Source organism: Ursus maritimus, unplaced genomic scaffold (genome assembly GCF_017311325.1).
Source record: "Ursus maritimus isolate PB19 unplaced genomic scaffold, ASM1731132v1 scaffold_4, whole genome shotgun sequence".
NCBI classification, from domain to species: Eukaryota; Metazoa; Chordata; class Mammalia; order Carnivora; family Ursidae; genus Ursus; species Ursus maritimus.
Window position 1 is genome coordinate 30,297,928 of NW_024426552.1, and position 5,640 is coordinate 30,303,567.

The following is a 5,640-nucleotide window of genomic DNA, read 5'->3' on the forward strand; positions in this document are numbered from 1 at the left end:
ATATGCTGTCGCTTAAATGCCTGGCAACTCCCTTTGTTTTCAGATTTTCTTTCTTCCTGTTTCCAAGTGTATGGATTTCCTTTTCACTAAAGACATTCAAGCAGTTCTGGTTATATACTGCTATGTAACAAACCACCTCAAACGTACTGGCATAAAGTAACATCAATTTTATGATGCTCGTGGGTTCTGTGGGTCAGAAATTCAAAGCACAGCTGGGAGGGCTTGTCCTGGGATGTCTTCACAGCTGCTCCATGAAATCTGGGGTCTCGGCTGGGAAGTTATGAGCGGCTGGGGGTGACTCAAATGGTTGGAATCATCAGACTCCCATGACAGGCACTAAAGCTGGGCTCAGTTGAGACTATTGACCCACACAAGACCTTTCTAGGTGGCTAGGCTTTTTACAGCATAGGAACTGGATTCCACAAATGAGCTTCTGCAGAGCAAATGTTCAAAGATCCAAGAAGATGCTTCTTGGGTTTTAATGACTTAACCTCAGAAGTCAATAAACCTATTTTATTGTTGAAGCAGTCACAATCTTACCTTGATGCAAAGGGATGGGTCATCCACTTTGTGTCCTGCTGAGAAGAATGTCAAAAAATTTGTACTCTTTTTTAAAAATCACTGCATAAACTATGTATGTGAGTTGGATAGAAAACAGACTAATTGCTAAATGTAAGAATGTGTGTGTGTTACTCATTGTTGGGTGTGTTCCATCATCCATTCCCTTCAACAGACAACCCTGTATGTCAGAGGTAACAGACTGATACACTCCAGCAGAACACCTGATAAGTCCATGGGAATCCAGGCTTCAGTCAAATAGTACACGGTATTTCTCTGGAGATAGGCTTGGTTCTGGAAAGAGCACGTGAAACAATTTGGATCACTGGGATGCATTTTTACAGAGTATTGTGTTTTCTTGTTTTTGTCTCTTGGCCTCTGAATAGTATCATGTGTGGCTTGAGGCTGGTTTGTTATGGCCATCTTGATAACAGCTGGAGAGAGAAGCAACATGTGGAACAAAGCAGAGCAAAGAGATTCAAAGACAAATGGAATCAGAGCCTTGATTGAACCATGCCTGCTTGTACTTTTTCAGTTCCATTACACCATAAATTTCTTTCATTGCTTAACCACATTGAGTTGGATTTTATGTGTTTTATGTGTATAACCTGTGTTAGGAAGCATCATTACTGACTCTCCGCATGAAAGAAACAATTTAATCTCAAATCCTCTTAATATTTTTATCAGTTAATTCTTTCATGTTTTTGTTGATTGATTTGTTAAGTTTGTGTGATTCTAAAATTATTTTAGTTGGAGAATGATAGAAACTGGCCAAAACAAAAGAAATAATCTTCAAATTACCTTTTTTAAACATAATCAAGAATTTGTCTTCAGGGCTCACCCAAATATATTTTAATTTTAAAACATATTTAATACTTTTTCAAGAAGAGTACGATTTTGAGAGAACCCAAGCTTCATATGTTGTAAATGAATTGACAACTTCCTTTACAACCTTCCGTAATCCAGACAAAATATCTCTTCAGTTCCTGTTTAGAGTTTTAACAAACTCCTTTATTGCCATGTACTACCATATGAACATTTGTGTCCCCCTAAAAGTCATATGTTGAAACCTAAACCCAGTGAGATGGTGGTAAGAGGTGGGGCTTCAGGAGGTAACTAGGTCATAAGGGTGGAACCTCACGAATGGGATGAGTTTCCCAAAAAGACCTCAGAGAGCGAGCTTTCCTCTTCTGCCCCGTGAGTACACAATGGAAAGACGGCTGTCTATGATCCGGGAAGCAGGCTCTCACCGGACACCCGAATCTGCAGGTGCCTTGTTCTTGAACTTTTATAGCCTCCACAACTGTGAGAAATAAATTTCTGTTGCTTTTAAGCTACCGAGTTCAAGGTATTTGTGTCAAAGCAGGCTGAAAGGACTAAGACGCTGCGTAAATACTGCTATTATATCATTTGCACTCGGCCGTGTGTGTCTGCCTCCCCTTGTATTGTGAGCAATTCTGCAGTTTATTCATCTTTGTTCCGAGCACAGAATAGAAGCTCAGTAGAATGCTGAATCAATGTGTGAATGCTTTGCTTGAAATCAGGGTAGGGAGTTTGAGTAAAACTTTTTAAGTAACTTCATCAAATACTTTTGATGACCTTAGAGAGGGTGACAAAGATTTTTAAGATAGTCCAGTGGCCATATTTTTGGCACCATTTTATATAGCAAGATAAGAAATCGTTTATTCAAAATTACTGTTTAATTAAATGCACACTTGAAACATGTGAGGCTTAATTAACAATGGTTGATAGTAAATCATCCAGATAAAATAAATTGGCTTCCAAACATATGCTAATCCTATGCATAGGTATATTATTAGTCTAAGGAATTTATTATTTTCCTTGACTTATTTTTCCCCAAAGTATTCAAGCATTCAAAATTGTAAGGTATTGCTTACTATAAATGTCATAGCCTAAAGACAGGTTAAAAAAATGTTCAAACCTCTCCAAAAGATCCCTCTTCCCCATAGAGAGGCAGAAGTAGGAGCAACGGGATTTCTGGGTGAGACAAAGCAATTAAAAATTCTGACTTAGCAAACAATGTTGTATGACCTTGAGCAGCTTCTCAAGTCCTTTTCTGATAAAACAAAGGTATGCATATTTGAAAGTTTAAGTCGAATTGTTAAAACTCTTTTAATATGGAATTTTATATCATATATATGCTTTATTAAGCTGGCTTAGAAGTTTTCCCTATGTTCAGGGCTACCCTGGTGTGGCAGCCAGGGTAACTACTTCTGCAGGGCCTCTGCTGATATAAACAGAAGTCATTCCAAATCAAACACGTGAGCATCACTGTGAAAGCACGACCTGACTCGATTTTATGAAAGAAATATGCCAGCCAGGGTGAGCAATCCACTAACCAGGCCACCCTCCTGGAACCAGGGGGCCAGTTTACAGGGCCCCCGGACAATCCCACAGACAATTATCTGAATTCTGGAGCTCCTTGGCTTATGGATCCCACATGCAGGGGTCCAGGCCCGCATCGGTCCCTGTCTGGGCTCTGGCACTTGGCTCTGCAGGCATACCCACCCTGGCACGATCAGCCAGCAGAAGAGGATTTTAAAGAGTTCCAGGAAGACACTCCAACCTGTGGGGGGCCCCTGAAGTACTGGATGGGCACAGAAACCCTAGTCACCTAAGTTCCTTTCGTGACTTCCTTCACTGACTGGGCAGTAGAAATCACTCAAGCTGGAAGCATCGAAAACTTTGTTTTACGCAAGACTGAAGAGCTCAGACCTTTCCCCAAATGGAAAAAGAATGTCTAAAACCTCCAACTCTCAGGGCACCTGGGTGGCTCAGTTGGTTAAATGTCTATCTTTGGCTCAGGTCATGATCCCAGGGTCCTGGGATGGAGCCCTGCATGGGGCTCCCTGCTCAGCAGGGAGCCTCCTTCTCCCTCTCCCTCTGCCACTCCCCTTGCTTGTGCTCTCTCATGCTCTCTCTCACAAATACATAAATAAATTCTTTAAAAATAAATAAATAAATAAAACCTCCAACTCTTGCTTCAGTCTTAATATGTGGAGTTCGCAATGGTGCCCAAGATCTGAATTAAAAAAAAAAAAGTGCTGAAACGATGTAAAAATTTTGAGCCCAACTTATTTAAGGTGATGGACTTGTATAAATGTTGCAATATTTTATCAAATATAAGACTCTATTGAAAGCGCTTTATTTTACATGCCATTGTGTAAATGCTACCAACGTCAGTTGTAGGGCAATGCCTCAGTAAGAGTCTTGCAGGACACACAAATGGGCTGCACCATCCTCAAGTTTGCTTGGAATTTCTTTCATGTTCTTCTGAGGGATTTGATAATTTTTCCAGCACTCATTTGCATTGTTTGTGTGTGCGTGTTATAAAGCACAACCTTAATTATTTAATTAGAGATACTTTTCTTTCATAGGTACTATAAAGCTTATTGCTCTGCTAGAAAATCCATGATTGTAGTTATTCTAATGATCCGACTCACACCAAGCTGCTATTTCTGTATCTTTTTTGCTTTGGTGTTGCTTCAACGCTGATGGTATAAATATTTTCAAAATATGTTAAATGGCAGTTAAACTCAACACACATAGTACCAACAATTGATAACTGGCAACAATTCCACCAGTGTGATAGTGATATGAATACACATGACTAATTTCGTACGTGCAGGCGTGAAAGGAAATTTATCTTAAATTTGAAAAAGGTAGTCTGATGATTGATTCTTGATACCATGCTAAAGCATCTCCCCATAATCCTGCTTATAGTATATGGCTTTGAGGGCTCTGTAGTGGCAGACAACGCCCTTTGAGATCAGACTTACCTCTTCTTGGCACCTTCTCATCTCAGACACCTGCGGTAAGCATGTCCACTCTCTGCCTCAGGCTCTTCTATTCTCACCAGGGCCTGAGAGAGAAATCCCCTACCCTACCCACAGCTTTCAACCAATGCGGAAGTAGGAGTAAACTGATAATGTTCCAGGCCCCTGTCCTTTGGGGAAGGACTCAGGGAGGTATTCCGTATGCTTCTCAGAGGAGCCAGGAGAGTCCCCACTGGAGGCACCTTCACCAACTTTAAAGTACCTGTTGACATCCCCTCCCATTCCCCTCATGCTCTCCAACTCACTTCCTGGGATCACCTCCCAAATAAATTATTTGCACGCATGTCTTTGTTTCAGATTCTGCCTCTGGGGAAACAAACAAGACCAAGTCACTGTTTGACCCTCACCTGATTCTTTTGGGGGAATGCAAATTACCAAAGTACATTTTTGACTAATCGCAAATAATTAGGTGCAGATTTTATGCAGCTTTGAAGGTTAGTGAGTATTTGATCTAAAGAGAAAGACATGCGTCATGATTCTCTAGCTCAGCAGAAATATTAATGTTTGCTTGCACTGCCCTGTAGAAAGTTAACTAACTTAGCAATCATATTTGTTCCTTCCACAACTGTTCTTCAAATGCTCTTTATCTCCCTGCTGGGTCCCTTGTTATTGAGGTAAATAAAATTTGACAAATGCTTACTTTCTGTTTATATGAGACCTGTTTTTTAATAGCAGACAATCAAAACAACATCATGACTCTTGCCTGGCTGAAAGTGATCGCAAGACACTGCCAACTCAAAGGTTCACTCCAGTTTCAGGTACATCACAATGAACCATATATTAATTTGTTAAGGGAGTGGTTTTCGAACTTTATTTTTTTTAAACATAGAATTACCTGGGATTGTCTCCAAAATGCAAATTATTAGGCCTTGCCTCCTGGGATTCTGATTCAGCTGGATCAGGACAGGAATCAAGAATTTATATTTATAACTACAAGACAGATGTTCACGGACATCACTTTGAGAAACCCAGGTTTAGAGCCTCTAGAGAACAAGTATCTTCGAAAATATATTTTTTTAAATACTCATTTGTTGTCCTCTCTCTCAGTGGTATTCAAAACAGGGAATAAGGGAAAGAGAAAAACAAAGAATGCAACTTTCTAAACTAATAGCACCTAAAGTGCTAATTAGTCTAGTGTGTTCTTAAGAATGACAAGAAATTTTAAGGACAAAGGATTATCTACTCTTTGAAAAATAAAGCAACATTTGTTTTCTCATACACCCTG